The sequence below is a fragment of the Stenella coeruleoalba genome, assembly GCF_951394435.1.
Source record: "Stenella coeruleoalba genome assembly, chromosome: 16".
NCBI classification, from domain to species: domain Eukaryota; kingdom Metazoa; phylum Chordata; class Mammalia; order Artiodactyla; family Delphinidae; genus Stenella; species Stenella coeruleoalba.
The window spans coordinates 9,075,157-9,086,575 of NC_137162.1; the positions used below are offsets into that span (position 1 = coordinate 9,075,157).

Here is an 11,419-nt window from a genome sequence, read left to right on the forward strand (position 1 = left end):
ATAGACTTTTTTTTTTTTTTTTTTTTTTTTTTTTTTTTGCTGTACGCGGGCGTCTCACTGTTGTGGCCTCTCCTGTTGTGGAGCACAGGCTCCGGACGCGCAGGCTCAGCGGCCATGGCTCACGGGCCCAGCCGCTCCGTGGCATGTGGGATCTTCCCGGACCGGGGCACAAACCCGTGTCCCCTGCATCGGCAGGCGGACTCTCAACCACTGCGCCACCAGGGAAGCCCCTAAGATAGACTTTTTAAAGAGCAGTTTTAGGTTCATAGCAAAATTGAGCAGAAAGTACAGAGAGTTCACATATACCTCCCCCCGCCCCCAGTCTCTCTGGCTATCGATATCCAGTGTGGTATAGTTGTTACAATCGATGAACCTACACATACTATCGCCCAAAGTCCACAGTTTACACAGGGTTTACTCTTGGTGTTATACATTCTATGAGTTTTGGCAAATGTATGATGATGTGTATCCATTATTATAGTGTCACACAGAATAGGTTCACTGCCCTAAAGATCCTCTGTGCTCTACCTATGCATCTCTCCCTACCTCAGCAGCTGGTTATCTTTTTGCTGCCTGCATAGTTTTGCCTATTCCAGAAGGTTATATAGTTGGAATCATACAGCCTTTTCATATTTGCTTCTTTCACATCTTTCATGGCTTGATTGCTTGTGTCTTTTTAAGCACTGAATGATATTCCACTGTCCGGATGAATCACAGTTTATCCATTCACCTACAAAGGTTACCTTGGTTGCTTCCAAGTTTTGGCAATTGTGAATAAAGCTACTATAAACATCTGTGTGCAGATTTTTGCATGGACATAAATTTTCAACTTACGGTATCTGGGTAAATACCAAGGAGCGTGATTACTCGATCTTGTGGTAAGCGTATGTTAGTTTTGTAAGAAAGTGACAGACTGTCTTCCAAAGTGGCTGTATCATTTTGCATTCCCACTGCAATGAATGAGAGTTCTTGTTGCTTCATATCTTTGTCAGCACTTGGTGTTGTCAGGGTTTAAAATATTCTAATAGGTGGGTAGTGTAACCAAACAGGACCCTATGGGGCCTTCCCAGAACAGACCCCGCCCCCCCCACCATGTCCTCCGCCTGCCTCTTGTCTGTAGGAACACTTTAGCCTCCTAGGCCTTCCCCAGGTTCCAAACAGTAAATTTAATCAGAGAAGTGAGAAAATGCAGAAAGAAAGGAAAACAGTCAAGCAAGACAAAATAATAATAGTTTAGTGATTAAACAAAGTCAAGGATCTTTAGTTCCTCCTCAAGGGTTATAGATAATATTCTGAGCCAAGTCCTTTGAGCTGTTTTGCAGATACTGAAATCCCCACCAGGTGGAAGAAGTTAACTCTATGCTGCTAACAAGCACGTATGCATGGGGGTCCTGGAATCAATCTCCAGCAGATACTGAGGGATGACTATCTTCTCCGGTGAGGTTTTTGTTCATATCTTTTACCCATTTTTAAACTGGGTTGTTCATTTTCTTACTGTTGAGTTGTAAGGGCTGTTTGTATCTTTCGGATAACAGTCCTTTATGTGTCTTTGCAAATATTTTCTCCCGGTCTGTGGCTTGTCTTCTTGTTCTCTTGACACTATCTTTGGCAGAGTGGAAGTTTTTCATTTTAATGAATTCCAGCTTACCAATTACTTCTTTCATGGATCGTGTCTTTAAAGTTGTATCTGAAATGTCATCACCAAACCCAAAGTCATCTAGATCTTTTTTCTATGTTATCTTCTATAAGTTTTATAGTTTTGCATTTAGCATTTAGGTCTATGATTACATTTGAATTAATTTTTGTGAAAGATAAAAATCCTGTATCACATTTTTTTTTTTACATGTGGTTATCTGTTTGTTCTACCTCCATTTTGTTGAAGACTTTTTTTCCTCCATTGCATTGTCTTTGCTTCTTTGTCAAAGATCAATTGACTATACCTGTGTGAGTCTATTTCTGGGCTCTGTATTCTGCCCACTGATCTGTCTATTCTTTTTGCCAATACCACACTGTCTTGATTACTGTAGCAGTAAAGTTGGGTAGTGTCAGTCCTCTGACTTTGTTCTTCTCCTTCAATACTGTGTTGGCTATTCTGGGTCTTTTGCCTCTCCATATAAACTTTAGAATAATTTTGTTGATATCCACAAAAGAACTTACTGGACTTTTGACTGAGATTGTGTTGAATCTATAGATCAAACTGGGAAGAACTGACCTCTTGACAATATTAAGGCTTTCTATCCATGAACATGGAATATCTCCTTTCATTTAATCCTTCTTTGGTTTCTGTCATCAGAGTTTTGCAGTTTTCCTCACATAGACCTTGCACAAATGTTGTTAGGTTATACCAAGTATTTCATTTTTAGGGTGTAATGTAAATCATATTGTTTTAAATTTGAAATTCCACTTGTTCGTTGCTAGTGTTATGAAAGCAGTTGACTTTTGTATGTTAATCTTGTGTCCTGCAACCTTTCCATAATCACTTATTAGTTCCAGAAGTTTTTGGTTGATTCTTTGGGATTTTCTACATAGACAGTCAGGTCATCAAAGACAGTTTTCTTTCTTCCTTCTCAATCTGTATACTTTTCATTTCCTTTTTCTTATTACATTAGCTAGAGCTTCCAGTATGATGTTGAATAGGAGTGGTGAGACATTCTTGCTTCGCTCCTGATCTTTGTGGGAAAGCATCTTGTTTCTCACCATTAAGTATGATGTTAGCTGTAGGTTTTTTTGTAGATTTTTTTTTTTTTTTTTTTTTTTTTCTGTACGCGGGCCTCTCCCTGCTGTGGCCTCTCCCAATGTGGAGCACAGGCTCCGGATGCGCAGGCTCAGTGGCCATGGCTCACGGGCCCAGCCGCTCCGCGGCATGTGGGATCTTCCCGGACCGGGGCACGAACCCGTGTCCCCTGCATCGGCAGGCGAACTCTCAAGCACTGCGCCACCAGGGAAGCCCTCTTTTTTGAAATTTTATTTATTTATTTATTTTTGGCTGCGTTGGGTCTTCGTTGCTGCACATGGGCTTTCTTTAGTTGCAGCGAGCAGGGGCTACTCGTTGTGGTGCACAGGCTTCTCACTGTGGTGGCTTCTCTTGTTGCAGAGCACAGGCTCTAGGCACGCAGGCTTCAGTAGTTGTGGCACGCGGGCTCAGTAGTTGTGGCCCACAGGCTTAGTTGCTCTGTGGAATGTGGGATCTTCCTGGACCAGGGCTCGAACCCACGTCCCCTGCATTGGCAGGTGGATTCTTAACCACTGCTCCACCAGGGAAGTCCCTGTAGATGTTCTTTAGCAAGCTGTAGTTCCCCTCTATTCCTAGTTTGCTAAGAGGTTTTTTTTTTATCATGATGAAAATGTTGGATTTTGTCAAATGCTTTTTCTGCATCTATTGATATGATTGTGACTTTTCTTCTTTAACCTGTTGATATATTACATTAATCAATTTTCAAATGTTCAGCCAGCTTTGCATGCCTAGAATAAACCCCACTTGGTCATGGTGTCTAATCCTTTCTATACATCGCTGGATTTAATTTGCTAATATTTGGTTGAGGATTTTTGCATATGTATTTATGAGAGATATTGGTCGTTGGTTTTTTTTCTTGTAATATCTTGTAATGTCTGGTTTTGGTATTAGGGTAATGCTGGTCTCATAGAATGAGTTAGGAAGTATTCCCTCTGTTTCTATCTTCTCAGAGATTGAAAAGAACCGATATAATTTCCTCTTTGAATGTTTGGTAGAATTCACCAGTTATTTTGGACCAGTTATCTTTTTTAACAACCTGTTTTGGAACAAAATGATTTTTTAAAATTTTTATAAAAATTGTTTTATATTCCAGAACATCAAAACGAACTATTATGACTTCAAGTTTAGGGGTCCACTATCTAAAAAGACATGCTTTTCAAGGACAGGTTCAAAAATAAGCATGTGATGTTGGCATAGAGCCATAATTAGAGTACAACCCTGAATTTGTAAAGCTTTCTTCACAGACCTCACTCCCACCTGAGACCCAGAAAAGGACAATCGTGTGATGAGATACTTACTGAATATGTGGTCTCTTAAATAAGCAGGGTGCCAACATGGTAACATTGCATTTAGTACCAGAGACAGAATATTTGAGAGTCCGGATGCGTGAATTTTTGGGTCAAATAATGGGGCCCAGACCACTTGGGTATGTGAACTATGTCCTGCTTCACACACTCCCTTCTTCCCTCAGCCCCAGGACTGACCACTTTGCCCTAGGGAAGGGAGCTACTCTTGGCTGTACTTCAGTGGAGGAAATGCTTCGCACCTCTGAGAGTGTAAAGGTGTGCCACAAAACCATTCTCTTCTTGAGAATGATCTTAAGGATGTAGTATCTCCTTATCAAAGAAAGCAAGTGATTGCTCACATATGTCTAACTCAGAGTTGCTGCCTTTCCTCCAGAATTTATGTAGTCAAGTGACCCATCCTCAAGAGACATCTGTGACCCATTTTCCCTCACATATAAACACATAACTTGAAGGCACACAGGTCACTCCTGTTGAGGATTTATTGTTAAACTTGATTTAAATCACTATTAGATTGGTTATGTCACATGGGCAGTGTTAGCTGTCATCATCCTGTTTCTTCTGATCCTCAGAAGAGAATGGAGGCTGGTCAGTAATCCTTCATGCTGGAGCAGTCACTCTGCTTTGAACTTGGGGTGAGACTGCTTGACTGACCTTACTTTGCTGGTTCTCTTCTATCAGTTCTGCCACTCACAGCCACAGGCATTGCATGGGACTCTTGCCTCACCTAGACTACCACATGGGCTGTAGGAGGTACCCAGCACCCAGTTCCAATTTTAGCTTTAGCTAAATCTTCCCATGTTGGGGGTGTTCATTCTGTTCTTCTCATGAGAGCTTTCAATTCACTGTGATCCAGCTGCCTGTTCCAAACATGTTAGTTGACCTTAAGGGGAACTGTATTCATCTGAGAGCAAGTGAGCAGAAAAAGCGATGTGTGACAACTCTGGGTTTAAGCTTCCGATCTGTGTAATGAATGAAGTCCTCTTAAGGGGACGTAGAAAATCTGAGATTCCACCTTCTGACATCCCCAGTATCTTCAGAAGCAGATTTTCTCCTCTAATTACTTTTAACACTGTTTTCTACCAACTCAGCACTCAAGTTCTTTAATCACTAACAGAAATTGCTAACAGTCTAACTGCCAAAGCCCAGGTTTATTTAAACATAGCAAGAGCCATAAGACCTCATCCCTCACCACTTTTGTCCATCTTCTCTTTTCTTTACTGATCCTTAGAGCTAAGCCTTCTGGAACCCCTTTCTAGTCACAAACAGATTTTTACTATTAAAAAGACCTTGAACTGCTTTACCTTAACCTCAAAATGACTCTGATAGCATGGCATTGTTCACAACCTCTCCAAAATCGCACTTGTAGTTGCTGAGAAGATTAACTAACATGTGTTTACTTTGTGGCCTAGCAGACACTTAGTAAATGCTGGTCTCCTTGGCTGCCACCCACTTATAGGTCCGTGAAAATGAACTTCCTTACTTTACTCTCCAATGAGGTATTGCTCATACCCATTTCAACAACTCCTCCTCTAAAGTTTATGCCAAAGTAAAAATTATAAGCTTATTCTCTCCTTTTCTATAATCACCATCAATGTCATTTCCAGTTGAATCATCATGTCACCAGTCTTATTGTCCTTCTTAGCTTCTTTAAAAAAACCTAACAAAGACAGCCTGAAGTGTGAGCCAGATACTCAAACGTTACCAAATCTTGAACTAATTTTACAGTATCTAGCGTTTTTCTAGCGTTTTTCTGATTTCTTTGCTCCTGGTGTTGTTAGGATGAAAGCAAAGTAAATGACCTAATATGCTGAAAGTGGGTACTGAGACCCAGAATAATCATCAATCTCACTAACGCTAAGAACCACCAAAGTGTCTGAGGAAAGATCAAAGGTACAAGAAGCAGTTCTGCTAAGAAGAATCTGAGTGCTACCAACCTCTGGCTCACAGATGAAACAGATGTCAATTCCTTGGTGTCTTAAGCTTCCAAAACAATTTTCTCAGAAGAAAGCAATTCCTAGAGATTTCCAACAGAGATTCTCACTGTTTCCTTGCTTCCATCATGGTGTCATATGTTTAAAATTATTATAAAGATGTTTAAAACAGTCAACCCCCTCGAAAGCCTAATAAATGAGCCTCGTATTTTAACACTGCAAAAGTTAACCATTCATTGTTCACTTGATATTTGTGTACCAAATACTGCCTTAAATGCTCGGGATTCACACATAAATAAAGACATCGTCTGGTGTTAAAAAAAGCTCATAATTTATTTGAGGAGAGAAAGTGAGAAAAATAAAATGTGCACAGCACAGAGATAAATATAACTACAAATTTTAAAAATTTACATTGGCTGTTCACATTACGTTGTATATAAAAGCACAACTCTCAAAGGTAAAACTGGTAAAAAGGATTCTATAGCTTCCCCTTAACCTGCAATCTAATAGTACAACATATCCCTGGAAGGACTTTAATAAACATACCTCAAAATTCTACAATTATACATAAAGACAGGTAATTTTTATAAAAAACACACAATATTCAAAATGAGTTGTGAACATACTATGTAGAATTTTTGCTCAGTTACTTCTTCACAATGTACAAGTGTCACAAAAACATAACAAAAAATAATAAAACACATCCAGGGCTTCCCTGGTGGTGCAGTGGTTGAAAGTCCGCCTGCCGATGCAGGGGACACGGGTTCGTGCCCCGGTCCGGGAAGATCCCACATGCCGCGGAGCGGCTGGGCTCGTGAGCCATGGCTGCTAGGCTGCGCGTCCGGAGCCTGTGCTCCGCAACGGGACAGGCCACAACAGTGAGAGGCCCGCGTACCACACACAAAAAATAAATAATAATAATAAAACACATCCAATGGTTGATTTAGCTTGGATACTATTTTGTTTCATTATTAACTTACCAAAAGAAGAGTTAGTTCACATAGATCTTAAAACTCTAGGTAAGCAGTCTAAGACCCCAAGAATGCAGGATAAAACAATCCCATGAAATGGGTCCATTATGAAAGTTCTTTTTAAGCCAGGTATTCTGAAGCTGGAGTGGATTTTTCCATAGATGATACCATGTTATTCATGCTGGTTACTTTTCAAGCCACTCTTTCTGGATTCGTTCACATTAGTGTACATTGCTGTAGATCCAAGCAGAATAAGGTTGTTAATTTTTTTTAATGTAGAAGATAAAACCCACTTAAACAAAAGCTCTTTGCAGTTTTCAACAGTTTAAGGGTATAAAGAGGTTCTGAAACCCAGAGTATTTAAGAATCTGTTATAAGGCATGTACAGTTAGCAGTGAAACATGGTTATGGGATTTACTACCTACCTTACCCCCAATACCTATATTTGTATCTTTAAAGAAATCTTTTCCCCAATTTTAATTCTTCTCTTTACTAAGACTCTAGGGTAGTGACAGTGGGCAGAGACAGCGAAGCAAGAAAAGCATGTAACAGTAGTGCAGGGTTCTTTTTTAAAGCTGCACACACTATCTCCTAATAAAACTCTACTACTTTCCCCATATAACTACTGTTACTAATGGAAGAATGCGCAATTCTTCACGTCTTGTTGCTGTTTGTGCCTTTATAACAGATTCTTAAACAGGAAAGGATACAGACTAAAATTAGCAAAGCAAAGGCACATGGAGCAGAGTCCAAGAGAAACCAGGTGCAAGCATTCAGCAGTGATGTGTGACAGCATGTGCAAAGTACTGCCAACCAAGAAAGCTCCCCTGAGTCTTGGTGTTCAAGGTTTTTATTGGGGGTCAATCAGGTAGGCATGGAGCACCAATGTGCTGACATTAGTTTCTTAGTCTTTACCTTCTTCAGAGGCCAAACTAAAAGAGTATAGCCCTGGGGGCTTCCCTGATGGCACAGTGGCTAAGAATCCACCTGACCATGCAGGGGACACAAGTTCAAGCCTAGGTCTGGGAAGTTGCCACATGCTGCGGAGCAGCTAAGCCCATGTGCCACAACTACTGAGCCCACGTGCCACAACTACTGAAGCCCATGTGCCCTAGAGCCCATGCTTCGCAACAAGAGAAGCCACCGCAATGAGAAGCCCACATGCCACAACAAAGAGTAGCCCCCACTTGCCGCAACTAGAGAAAGCCCGTTCCCAGCAACAAAGACCCAAAGCAGCCAAAAATAAGTAAATAAATTTATATTAAAAAAAAAAAGTATAGCCCTCACCACACATCATGCTGTTAGCACAACCTAGCTGGTGGGGCTGAGGCCCATAGTTAAAAAGACAATTTTATTAAGCAGATATTCCAGCAGCTTAGAGGATAAGACAGGAGTTGGTCAGGAACCAGGTCTGTCTTTGGAATGTGGGCAAGTTTTGAACATCCCACGCTTAACAAGTTAACCCTTTACTACAAAAACAGCTTTAGGATAAGAAGGTGTCACACAGGTGATAATCATGGATGTAGGCAGATTTAGCTACACATCAAGAGCTTCCCCATAATTTCTACATGTCTTCAGAAAGGCTGAAGCCAGGCTGTATTGAAAACTGTATACAGTCCAGCAATGTTGGACTAACCAGAACAGAGGTTATAAATGACGTGGCGGTGGCGAGCAGCTATAAATGAAGTTGGGGAAAAAGGGGTAGGAAGGTTACTCTTTCTTTCCCGCTTCTAACTTAATTGCAGGTCCAGCATTGAGGCAGGGTGAGAAGAAGGAACTCCAGGCAACCATAGGGCCTGCAGGGACCAGAAAGAACGGGAAGGGAGGAGAAGAGGTACAACTCAAGTGGTACCAGCTGGGAGGAAAGTTAAGTTCCTAAAACCACCTTGCTGGGAAGTATACTCCTGGGTAAAAGGCAGGGCAAATACAGTAAGAACTCATTCTACTTAAAATTAAGATGGTCAACACCTCAACTGTCATATTACTAAATGAATGGGCCCAAGAAAACTAATACCACAAGTCACTTCTTTCTAAAATGTACCTTTCAAATATGCATTGGTTCATATTCTGAAAACAGATTGGAAATATGCCTCTAAAGAGCATATTGAGTTCGTACATGTTAAGCTGTAATAAACTTTAAAATGAGTGAAAGAATTGCATAGTACATCCTAGTGATATTGGTGGTAAGTTTCCAACATATATTTTATGATTTATTTCAAGGGGAAAAATAGGGCCAAAAAATCAGTTGTAATTCATGATGAGAGCAGTTTATCGTATTAAGAGTGAGGTCAGTTCTGAACAACCACCACCCTGGCTGTGAAGAATAAAGCATAAGCTTGAATTTACTAGTTTTGCCTTTTTCTGCGTCTCTTATTTTGTGATACAGCTGCCAGCCAACGCTCACCAATCTATCAATTCCATACAACAAACCTGTACTCAGCCCCTTTACCAGGCATAAAATAATTACTAACCTCAGCAAGCCTACATAGTAGGGAACACAAATATGTAAACTGATAAAGTCGGAAACCGTGAGAGAATCATAGTACCTGACAAAGATTCTTGCCTGGCCAAACTTTATTCAGGCTCCTGAACCTTCTCCTAGGCTCATCTGGGCATTTCCTTGTAAAATCTAGTTTTAGCAAGAACACTGCTAAGTCAATTTAGTCAACTTATTTTAATTCCAAATCCCCCATCCTCCGTATCTGACCACCCTTGATAGCTAATCAGGTTCCTCATCTTCCATCATCCCCTGGGTGATGTCTAATAACCCTGGCTGCTCACCAGCAAGAATTCTGTTAGGTAGGTTCAGGCACAATCATCTTGGCCCTTGAGGTTTCTCATTAGTAATTTTCTTTCCACTGATCCCCCTACCCTGCTCCTTGGCTTTAAATTCTCACTTGTCCATGCTGTATTTAGAATTGAGCCTGGTCCTACACTGAGGTCTTTTCCTCTATTATATAGTTCTGAATAAAATCTGCTTTTACTGTCCAGTTTGGGTTTTTCTTTGACATAAATTAAAAGTATAAGAGTAGTACAGAGGAATGAGTTTAATTCTATAGCAGAGTGGAGATCTGCTTCATTTTGAACGATGCACAGGATTTTCCCTGTTCCAAAAGAACAGGCATTCCAGAGGGAAAAGCCTGCGCACAGGTGGGGGAGATGGGAGGGCAGGGAGGCAGGTGGGAGCAGCAAGCACCGGAAGGAGAAGAGGGCAGTGCAGAGGATGGAGTGGAAGTGGCTGAGAACGAAGGCTAATGACAGTAAAGCAGCTCCCGGAACTGTTCAAATGAAAGCTAGTGCTTGAAAACAGAAGAAGCAGAGATGAAGAAAGATAGAACAGGTTTCCTCTAAGAAAACCAAGATTTGGTGATTTACTGGCTGTGTGAAAAAAAAAAGGGGGAGACAATAGGAGTCTAGTTTCCTGACTTGGTCCTTCAGCCTTATTCAAGAAAGTCAAAGTCCAGGTGATAGTACTGACCTGGCTCCTTAAAGTGGACACGGGTGTTTCTGAAGAAAAGCCTATTTTCTTTGGGCTGTCCAAAGCTGGTCCTGTGAATTAAAGCTAATATATAGGAAGCAGGAACTATAAGACAAAAATACTGATGTAGACAACCGAGAATGCGTCGGCAGTATTAAAACACCTTTGCAAATTAGGCCCTTTACACTCAAGGCCTTTGGAACTCTGACATTCCACTTTTCTATATTCTAACTCCCTTTTTTCTTTCAAAAGGTGGAAAACTCATCTGCACAGGCCTCTTCAGGAAGGGGACAGATAGTGGTGGTGGGGAGGGACCATCTACCTTCCTATCCCGGCAGTATCTGGAAAGAGCCACCCGCTCCCACTTCCCCGGACCCAAAGTTTCAGGGTCTTTCAGGTCCAGCTCGCATTCTGCTCCACCGCAGACCCGAGGCCGCCGTCCTGCTCGCTCTTCCCGGGGCCGGGAGAGCAGACCCCACCCCACTTCGGGCCCAGGCCTTTCTCCACCTTCCACCCGGCCCGGGGGACACGAGGGCGGCCCAGGCCACCTGACAGGGCAAAGCCCCAGGGCCACAGACCTTCCTCAGACGCCACCCGCCCCGGCCCCACACCAAGGGCGACACCGTCCCAACCTCCTCAGCTAAAGCCGAACGACCGGCACCCACCTGACACCCTCGGAGGAGAGAGCGCGTGTGCGGAGCGGGCTGAGGACTTTCTGAAAAGCCGACTCCACCGCCCGGCCGCCGCGTCCCCAGCCCCCCGCACCCCACCGCAGTCCGCGGAAAGGCTCGGCGTCCGCGACACAGACAGCAAGGGTCGGGACGAGGTCCTTCAGGTCTCGAGAGCCACGACATCACACCTACCTCACGACGTACTCTCCTCACCGGACCAACCCTGCGGGTCAGTCCAGACACCAGCATCCACACGACATCTCCGGGGCCAACGTCAAATCACCACTGGGTTCCCACGCGCACCGCATCGCGCCTGCGCACAGCTCA

The 11,419-nt window shown here is 42.6% G+C and overlaps 1 long non-coding RNA gene across 2 annotated transcripts; it reads right to left on the reverse strand.

Annotated features, from left to right (window-relative positions):
- Positions 1-6,276: 6,276 nt before the first annotated feature.
- LOC307175296 lies at positions 6,277-11,390 on the reverse strand. Of its 2 annotated transcripts, none has more exons than XR_013824292.1 (3): positions 11,285-11,390; positions 10,422-10,492; positions 6,277-7,177 (listed from the first exon to the last, which is right to left on the reverse strand). It is a non-coding gene; the product is annotated as an uncharacterized lncRNA (long non-coding RNA). The 2 variants fall into 2 exon arrangements; XR_013824293.1 differs by having other exon boundaries at positions 10,422-10,526; positions 11,285-11,371.
- Between the last annotated feature and the right edge of the window lie 29 nt (positions 11,391-11,419).